The 10,958-nt window shown below is 38.6% G+C and overlaps 1 pseudogene across 1 annotated transcript; it reads left to right on the forward strand.

Moving 5' to 3' along the window:
• Positions 1 to 10,075: 10,075 nt before the first annotated feature.
• LOC125400962 (immunoglobulin heavy variable 3-21 pseudogene) lies at positions 10,076 to 10,672 on the forward strand (annotated as a pseudogene). The gene is made up of 2 exons (XR_015739299.1): positions 10,076 to 10,185; positions 10,290 to 10,672. The product of XR_015739299.1 is annotated as an immunoglobulin heavy variable 3-21 pseudogene (transcript).
• Positions 10,673 to 10,958: the final 286 nt, after the last annotated feature.

Here is a 10,958-nt window from a genome sequence, read left to right on the forward strand (position 1 = left end):
GTGGAGTTTGTATATGATTACCAGTAGATTTCTATCTTATTTTTGAGTAAGGATATCACAGTGAACCTGGAGCATAAGTGATCAGACAGAATCTTTGGCTGGCAAGACTTGGGGTACCTCCAGTCACAATGCCTTCAGTGTGGGAATATAGGGTAAACATTCACACCCAGCTTCTAAGCTAACTGTTGTGAATCAAGCTAAGATTTTAGTAGAGAGGAACGTGCCTTACCAATGAGCCAACTTTTGAGCCCTGAATATTATCACTGTACATTGTAATCTGTAAAAGCAAATATGTATATTGTATATTAATTTTTAAAAGAGAAAATATATTGCAGATTATGGATTTTTCAACCATTAACTGTCTATATTGAAAAGAATATCTCATGTCCAAACACTTATATGTTCTCGTAAAAGACTCTTAAAACCTGAGTTTTTATGAAAATCTGGAATTGCGGAGATGGGCAGGATCTGTCAAAGAAGATAGAAAGTAAATAATTATCAGAATATATTGTGTTAAAAGTTTCTCAAGAAAATACAATCTATAATTATTAACAACGCTGAATTTAATGGTTGGGCATGGTGAAATATAGTTTTAATCCATTCACTTGGGAAACAGAAGCAAAAGTGTCAGTCACCTGAAAAAGGAAGGGAAACCTCCTGGGCTTCCTTTATCCTCTCAGGAACTTCCCCAATGCAAAGTAGCTCTCAGGCTCAGAATGAAAGCCAAGCCCTACCTGAGAAGCCGCATCTCCTTCTCACTGGAGCTCCAGCAAAGCATGTCTGTCCTGGAGCTGCTCCTCTGCCTCTTGACCTGTCTAACCTGTGAGTGTTTCAGGAGAGAGAACCAGGTACATTGTGTATGGAATATTTGAACATTTGCACTATCCCAGTTCCAGGTGAAGGAGACAGTACCTGAACTGGTGCAGTCATCACAGTCGACCCAGACCCTGTCTGTCTCTCACCTGCACTGTCTCTGTGTTCTCATCAACCAGCTGTCATGTACGCTGGGTAAACCAATCTCCAGGAAAGGGTCTGGAGTTAATGGGAATAATACAGTATAATGAAAACACTTATTACAATTCAGTTCTCAAATACTAGATAACCATCAGCAAGACATTTCAAAAAGCCAAGTTTTCTTTAAACTGAACAGTCTGCAAACTGAGAACAAACCCATACACTACTCTTCCAGAGACACTGTGATAGAACTCTAGTGTGAGCCTCTCTTATAGAGAGCTCAGGGCCAGCAGGCAGTACTAAGGGCCAACAGAGACTCACCATTGCAATATTCTAGAACTTAGATTTTACTAATTTTTAATGCATCTGAAAATTTTTGAAGTCCTGTTTTCCACTGTAATGTTACTTTTCTACACAATTTGCAATCTCATCTGAACAAGACAGAGAGCAACAAACAAGGCAGACACGGCTATGCTGTCGGTACCAGGATCAATTTTGAAAAGATTCGGACATCAATAGAGGTAGGGTCCCTATATTTGTAACAGAGCTTCAGTTAATTCTCCAGTTAGAGAAGAATATAGGATTTTAGTAAGAGCCAACAGATAATGCAGGAATACCCTGGTATTAAAAATTAACTTTGTTTTCCTCCATCTCTCTATTATCCTGACATGAAACATGAATATCTATTTTATCATTGATCTTGGCTACAGTGACCACCATGAATGTCAGTTCTTTCCTGAGCATAGTTCACTTTTTGAGCCTAGGTAAAGAGGACAAAAATAGCAGGAAAATGCAAGGAGGATCTCATTCTCCTCACGAAAACCAGCCTACTTCTTACACTGAAGCTCTGGAAGAGGAGCCCAGTCTAGGATTTTCATGTTTGCCCATCAATGATAAACACTGAACACAAACCATTCACCATAAAACTGAGAATGAACTGGGGTTTTCTTGGTGCTCTTTTACAAGGCAATTTAAAACAAAAAAAGAGGTGCTAAGTTTGTAAGTGTACATGAGTAAGAGGGAAGGTAGGCATGTGAAACAGGTTCCTTCAGTGTTTTCAGGTGTCCTGTGGGAGATGAAGCTAGTGGAGTCTGGAGGACGATACTTGCAGCCTGGGTCAACTGTGTAACTTCTCTCTGTGCCATGTAGATTCACCTTCAGTGATTACTATGTGCTCTGGGTCTGTCATGCTCCAGGGCAGGGACCAGAGTGGATCTAATACATATAAGGCCGGTGTTTCAATAAAATATCCAAATTCTGTCAAGGACCAATTGACCAGAGCTGGAGACAAGAAGACTCTGTACCTCATAACTGATAGTCTGAACCAAGTGTTGCTTTGTCAAAATGCACATTGAGGAGAATAAGTATGAACCTAGACACAAGGTTCCTTGCAGGGAGTCCTTATGAACAGAATGGTACAGCGAGAACATAGGCAGGTCGTAGTTACCATGAACGAAAGAAGAGGGACATAAAAGGCTATACTTCATATGTCTGAACTGCCTCTGTAAATCACCCAGAAAAATATCTCTTCAAGTGTAGTGTGTAGACATATTTGAATTGGTCATATCTAAAAATGTATTTTCAACTGTGGCATGTGTATTTAAATACAGGTGTACTCTGGAACAAATGAGATGGAGACCATCATGGAGGGAATAACGGACTCTACATTGGGCACCAGGATCAGATGTGAAACAATTTAGGATCTAAAAAGTGGGTTCCCTAGACTCAGGACAGAGTCTCATTTGGATTTTATGGTTGAATCGGTATAGAATTCAAGTTTAACAGAAAGGTTGGATATGGTCAGTGATCCATGAGTCCAGGAAAGCTTTAAAATCAACATCGTCCTCACACAATGTGTACACATCAAAGCAAACACTGAACATGTTGTCTAGCTTGTCATAACTTGTGTGCAAAGTCATTGATCCTAAGAAGGAGTCAGCATAGAGACTGAGAGAAAAATGCAGCTGGTGACAGCAGCTGTGCCCCAGGTACTTGTCCTACTCACCAGGTAAGGCATCTTTGTGCTTCACCTCCCATTCAAAGATAGCAGGTGGATCACTCTGTTGATTGGAGTTTGCAGGATCTTCTGTGATTCTAGGAGCTTGCGTGTGTGAGAATCATTTCTCTCTTCATCTTTTCTTTTATATATTTATTCATATGCTTTTTCAATACAGACCACTGAATTCACCAGCACAAAAGAATTTTCCTTTTACTATACGTTCATTATTTCCTACATGTTTTCTCTTTCATACACCTTTATTTCAAATCTATTCCCATCAGGATGGGCTGTGTGGTCTTTATATAAGAATTACAGGCTCAATTAATTAATCTCATCATTAAATTTATTTTTTAAAAAATATGATACTCATTCATGTTTTTGATGAAAGTGATGAATTTTCTCAAAAGCAAAAATATATTTAGTTTAGAAATGTATCCCTTGTAAATAAGGAATGCAATAAGGAGAGAGAGAGAGAGAGAGAGAGAGAGAGAGAGAGAGAGAGAGAGGGAGAGAAAGCCTTACCAGCTTCATTTCAGGAAACCACAAAAAGTAGCGGAAGAAATTGGAGATGCTCTGAGTATCCAAATAAAGATTGACAGCCTGGAGTTAAAGGAAGGAAATTCAGAGGAACTTAGGAATACTCATTTTAAGAGAAGTGTGGGGGGATGTTCAACAAAACAGTTACACTGTCAGTATCTGTTGAAAATTAAAAAGACTTAAGATAGGGATGTCTCCACCATTCGTGGAGACAGTATAGATTTAAAGGGCTTCAACTTGTGAGGGTAGGAAGATACTGCAGGTGAATGAGCTGCTCATCAGAACATTAGAGTTGGAGGACTTTAATCTTCTATACTAATGGACTTTAAATATACTATAATATTTCAAAACCATCTTTCATATTTTTGAGAAGTCATACACATCAGCAATGTATCTTCATCGTATTCTCACTCTAGTTTTTCCTTACAATTTTTTCTTCCTGGCCCTCGCAATATATTTTTCTCCAAAATTCATGTTCTTTTTTATAACTCAACAAAACCGAATAGCATTGCCCATATGCCTGTGGTTGTGGATTCTCATAATGGCCAAAAGCAACCAACCAATAGGTACACCTGCAAATAAAATGAATCTCTGTCCACCAGCATCCAACACTGAATGCAGAGAGTCCATGACTATTCACTACTAAGAATAGACAACTGTGTGAGTGCTTGTCCAGAGACAGAATGTCTATATCAAAACTCCCACGTACCCCACTTCCCTACCCCTCCATATTCCTCCCACAAGACACAAGGAACATCACTGAAGAGTGAGTTGAAAGAATGAAGGTACCATAAAATGGGGAGGAGTTCTGTGATATAGTTACCTCTGGACATTGCAAGGTCATTCTATAGATAAATTATTATGTGTTCCTGTACAAGATATGTATAAGAGCAAGCCAGTTAAGTGGTCCAGCAAGTAGAGGAAAGGAACTATACATGCCACACCCACCTGAGGTCCTCAATATATTTTACTGAGCTAATCATGTTTCAAAATTAAAACATGTTTCAATATTTTTAAAAATTATAACTCATTTATGCTTAAAGATCAACAGTACTATGAGAAAATTTGTTATTGTCCTTTAGCCAAGGAACATATATTAACACTGTCTTTTGTACTTGTACCAATATGTTAGGGCTTCTCTCAGCCTTGGTCAGTGAAGCTTTTCTGAAGTGTGTGACATGTAAAGCATGGACCCATGACTGCCCCAGTACTGAAAATAGGTGACTGCTGAATACTCACCCCAAAATATATACATATTATGTATGTTCTGAAGCCCAAGAAAGGTAACAATTCCTCCCTGCTGGAGGAATGTGATACAGTTGGGTGCTGTCTTTTAGATACAGTGGAGCCATTACAATTATTCAAATCCAGCAGAAACAACTTGTAACATGTAGCAAGAAACTAAGGAACTGAAGGAAGTGATGGAAGAAAGGATTTGGGAGAGAGTGTGAGGGAAGAGAGGAAAGGAAATAAGGAAGCAGAAGTTTATCAAGAAGGCAGGGAAGGAGGGGAGGAACAAACAGAAAGAAAAGACATGAGAGTAGGAGTGGCCAGAAAAGGACATCAGAAGTGAGTAGCAGAGTACAGAGGGAAGTAGGAGGACTGATTCATAGATTAGTATGAATAAGCTTTTTTCTGTCTAAATCTACATAAAATTTCTGTTTCTGCAACAAGTTCCTTTTTTCTGTTTCAAATGAGATATTTTCCAGCTCCTTCCTCAATGATATAAAAGAAATTCCAATGTCCCTAAAGTGACACTAGAGGCTTGCCTACATGCCAATCTGGTGGGAGCATTTTCTTCCAACTGATGTTTGCAGTTCCCAGATGATCATAGATTTTTCTACAATGACAAATTCTAACCACATACAACCATAATATATTGTGCTGTCATTGTAACAGGAGCCATTAACTGAACACGCATGACTCCAGGAAACATGAGTGAATAAATGACTGGACAAACTCAAGTATAGGGATGCAGCTATCAAATGGAAGATAATTGTAAGTAACGTGCAGATTTAGCGTGATAGCATTCTGTTGAACGTATTTTTCTTATTTATTCCTTCTAGATAGTTTGATGGAGGAAGGGACCCCTAGAAGCATGAGAAAACAAAATGTGGACACAAACTCTCTCTGAGTAACCAAAGAAACAATTCTTGAATAAGGGGTCACATACCAGTTCTCTAGGATGGTATGAAAAAGATGCAATTATTCTTGTGATCTTTTCCAAGGTCTAAAAAGCACACTGAAAAAAATCAGATAATGCTAAAATGAGACACACTAAGCATAATGTTTGAACAAGGCTGACAAAGCACTTACGGGGTACGTACCCTTCAGAGCTGGCACAGGAAGGCAGCCTCCCCATCACTGCTACTCACAATATAGAACATGCTCAGAGAAATAAAAGATACCACATATGGGGTGTTCAGTGTGAAAGAATTGGTGGTTTTCTCTGAGATTTACTGACAGATTGTTTTGAGCTATTCTTTGTCATTTTCTGATGATTTACATTACTAAGGAATGAAGAAAAGCCCTTAATTCCATTTTCTCTAAGGTAATCTTCACCTCAAGACAAACAATTTCTATTTTTCAAGCATCTCTCCTCTTCACTTTTTGTCATCACTTAGGCATCTCTGTCTTTTTATTGCTTCAGCTAACATAACCTTCCAGACTGGTCACATGCTACTGTTTTTCATGAGGAGTCATGCAGAGCTGACCCTCCATTCCTCATCCATATGTAGAAGCCCGCTTTTGCAGTGTTCTTTAAATGGTAAAGAGACAAGGATGTAAATGTAAAAGTACACAGTGACAGACACACAGACAAACAGAAAACAGGAACTAGTAAATGTGCAGGTATGGTGTCCCTAAGTGGGACGTGAATACTCTGAGATCACTTATGTGTATAAAACCAATCCCTGGAATCTCCTCTCAGATAAAAAATTAAAATCACATACCACTAGAAAGTTCTTATCTCTACCAATGCTCAAACTAAAAGGGGAAGATCCTCTCTCTACAAATGTTCTCACAGAATGCTGTCTCTCTGACACCTCAGACAGCCTCTCAGACTGAATCCTCAGACTGCACTGGGATCTTGTCTCCTCCTGTCTTATATATCTTTCTCTGTCCAGCCATCCCACTCCCTTCTCTACCTCCCTAGTGCTGGGATTAAAGGCATATGATCCCAGGTGGTGGGATCACGTCTGTGTGAACTCTGTTTCTGTTTTTCACAGATTCAATCTTTTGTAGCCCAGGGTAGCATTGCACTCACTGAGATCCGTCCACCTCTGTCTTCCTAGTGCTGGATTTACTGGTGTGTGCCACCATTGCCTGGCATCTATGGCTAACTAGTGGCTTAGCATTGCAGTCTGATCTTCAGGAAGCTTTATTTGTAAGATCACAAACAAAATATCACTGCATCTCCAAGGGCTATGTTTTCATATAATTGAACAATATGCAAACTTCAAAGAAAGCCATGAATTACTGTGCCAGAGACGCAGTTAGAGAACTCCAGTGTGAGCTTGGACAGAAACCTCTCTACTTAGACCAGCAGTAGATGCTGAGGATCAAAAGTACTCGCAGAAACAGTGGTGGTCACTTCAGAAACTAGGAAGTTCTGGAATATGCTACATTTATACTTGTTTGATACCCTGACCTTTTCTTTTTCTTTACACAAAGAAATCTTCTAGAGCACCCTTCACCTCTAATAACCTTTTAATCATGCCGTTTAATTACACACTAAACATCTTTGTTCCCCCACAATACTCTAAGATATCTAATTGCTTCTTGTCAGACAAATCAGCACTATATATATATATATATATATATATATATATATATATATATATATATATGTCACCAGGTGTCTGAAATTATGAAACTTATTGACTACAAATTTTGTAAGACAGCTTTGGAATTTTGAATAATCTTTAATTCATCTTGTTTCTTTTTAAAATTGTGGTAGAGAAACAACAACTTCCCTGAATTGATGTTAATTTCCACAGTTAGTTTAGAAAATAAGCCATTCACAGTTTTCTACTTCTAAACTAATAGGAGCTTATAAAAGTGTACAGTTGTGAAAATTGTTGCAAGATTCTATTTTTGAGCCTTGGCATTTTGTTAAAACATTGCTTGCACCTTGAAGTCCAAGCTAATGATTTCTTTATAGACGTATTGTGCAACCCAGACCATAAAATTCTCAGCAAAAATATGCACATCCTAGCAGACATTAGCTCCAGGCCCTGGTTCATCTCTCTCCAACCCTTCCAATAGACAACTGAGTTCTAAGATTTTCACAGTTTGTTGGTGCTTTTGTTGCTCTCAAAATTACTCCTACACACTCTCTGATGTGTCTGACAGTAAGATCCTGGCTTCTCATGTGTGAGTTAGAGAAATGTCTTCAGAGAAGATGTGTTTGCTGTGGGCTCTGTATTAATGGATCATAAATTTGGGGCAGGTTTAGAAAGAAGAAGAAATTCTTTAGTTCTGAGGCTTAAGCTTCTCCAGAAATTCACGCATTGAAACCAATAGTATGTGACGAAGCTTTAGAGACCACATTGACTACATTCTTAGAATCTTGACAGAAGAACACATAACCATGAACTGAATAACTCCACACTATGTTAAACCCAGAGGTTCCACTGTCTTATTTTCCAGGGTCAGTGTGAGGATCAGCTTACACATTTGCTCCTAAAATGGATGAACAAGGTAAAATTTTAAATGAGTTTTTTTGGACATAAAATATATCAGAACTAATACATCTAATTTAATAACAAGGATTTTACTTTTGAACAAGAATATTCAGAGAGCCTAACTACATTAATTAAAAGACTATGTATATCCACATTAAGGTAAATAAATCATTGAACAAATAGGCACAGGCAAAGTTTTCCATCTGGAGTAGAAAAGAAGTAATAGTTGTTTATAGAGATGCCACTGAAATTCTCTTATCTTCAGTTTGTCCTTTGATTTGCTCTAGATAATTTTAAAGAAAAGGAAATACCTAGATGATACATATGCATAATCTATAACCAGAATAACTGTTATTGCAGCATGAGACCTGAAGGGGAAGGCAGGATTGATATGTCCTTTTCCTAATTCTGAATGACGATGGGATAATGTCACCTTAGAGTAAAGTAACAACTAAACAAATGTGAAAAGAGATTTTACAAATCATGTATTGGATTATCTGCAAATAGATTTCCTGAAACTGAGAAGCCTCCTTAAATTAGAGAACACAATCAATAAGACAATAAGGTAGCCTACTAAATGGGAAAAGATCGTCATACCCCTCTTCAGACAAAGGACTTATCTTCAAAACATGTAAAGAATTCACGAAATTAGACATAAAAATTTGAAATAACAAAATTAAAAATGGTGTACTGAACTAAACAGAGAATTCTCAACAGAAGAATCCCAAATGGCCAAAAGATACTTAAGGAAATGTTCAACATCCTTAGCTATCAGGAAAATGTAAATCAAAACAGTTCTGTGAAACCATCTTAAACCTGTCAGAATGGCTAAAATCAAAACAAAAATAATAGATTATGCTGGAGAGGATTTGGAGTAGGTGAACAGTCATCCACTGCTGGTGGGACTGCAAACTTGTACAACCACTTGTTTAATCAGTATGGTGGTTTCCCAGAAAATTGGGACAACTTACCTCAGGATCCAGCAATATCACTCTTGGGCATACACTCGAAAGATGATCAATCATGCTACAAAAGCATTTATTCAGCTATGTTCATAGAGGCATTATTGAAACAGCCAGAACCTGGAAAAAACCTAAATACCCCTCAGCTAAAGAACGGATAAAGAAAATATGGCACTTTTACACATTAGAATACTACTCAGTGGTAAAATTCAATGGCATTTTTAATTTTGAATGCAAATAGATAGAATTAGAAAACACTATACTGAGTGAGGTAAGCAAGATTCTAAAAGATGAAAATGGTATGTACTCACTCATAAGTGGATACTAGCTGTAAACAAAGGATGCAAAGAATTAAGTGCTGCAAATATAAATATATCTCCATAGCAATCACAGATAGGAAGGAAGACAACCACTAGGAACGTCTCATTTCCAAACCTCCTGGTGTCATAGGACAGCATTTCTCAGAACTCAGGAAATATCAAAAAAGTCTCAAGTGTTCCAGTCACAGAGAAGGAGTTTTACTTAGAGACAGGTGTCATTCTACCTAAATTCCATGTCAGGAGGAAGCCATGTCCAGCAGAGACAAAGGGATAGACAGAGATAATATGTAGAACCCCAGCAGTGTGGAGCGTCTCAATTTCACATTGATCCTAAAGAGACATGACAGTGTGGAAACACAACATTTTCTATGCTTATAGTGAAAAGGGAACTAAATAAAGTGTGGTGAGGCTCTAAGAAGGAAAATGTGTACACGGAACTATGTTAATGCTTTAGTTTCTACAACTGTCATCAGGGGGTATGATGACTTATATGCGCTGGGTACTGACTTTTGCCCAGGTCCAACTACAGAGCATGTTATAGCAGGAAGATATGCAAAACAAGTCTTCTTTGAGCCCATAAAAGCTAGGCTTGCCCTGACCTTGCAGCTCTGGCAGAGGAGACCAACCCTACATTCCCAAGTCCTCCCAGTCAGGTTTCAGCACTGAATACAGGCCATTCATCATGGACTTAGGGCTTAAACTGATTTTCTTTGTCCTTATTTTAAAAGGTAATTCATAAAGATGAGATACTCTGCGTTGTTTGGACATGAGAAAGAGAATAAAAAAAAATCTTTTGTGTCAGTTTTCTGACCAGAATTCTTTGTGTTTACAGGTGTCCAATGTGAGGTGCAGTTGCTGGAGTCTGGAGGAGGCTTAGTGCAGCCTGGAAAGTCCCTGAAACTCTCCTGTGCAGCCTCTGGATTCACCTTCAGTAGTTATGCAATGGGCTGGGCCCGGCAGGCCCCAGGGAAAGGGCTGGAGTGGCTAGCAGTCATTAGTAGTGATAGTAGCTACATCAACTATGCGAACGCTGTGAAGGCCCGGTTTACAATCTCCAGAGACAATGCCAAGAACACTCTGTACCTGGAAATGAGAAGTATGAAGTCTGAGGACACAGCCATGTATTACTGTGCAAGAGACACAGTGATTGAATTTTACTGTGAGTTCAGACATAAACAACCCTGTGGTGAACACTGGACCAGCAGAGGGCGCTGATATCACATAGAGAAAGAGGTCACAAAAGAGCCTGCTCAGAGAAGCATGGAGGACCGGACTTTTCTGTGTCTGCACTGCCTCTCCATATCACACTTAGGGATTTTCTTTACAGGGATCCAAATGTTTATTCCAATTTCTTTTTCCTGTTGTGTTCTGTGTGTTTATTTATTACAATGTTTCTCCTTGTTTCCCTTTAACTCTTTTTGTCTACCTATCTCAGTGTCTCACACACTCTCTCTCTTACTCTTCTTTCTTGCTCTCTCTCTCTTTCTCTCTCTCTCTCTAT

Source organism: Myodes glareolus, chromosome 11 (genome assembly GCF_982192425.1).
Source record: "Myodes glareolus chromosome 11, mMyoGla1.1, whole genome shotgun sequence".
In the NCBI taxonomy this organism is placed as follows: Eukaryota; Metazoa; Chordata; class Mammalia; order Rodentia; family Cricetidae; genus Myodes; species Myodes glareolus.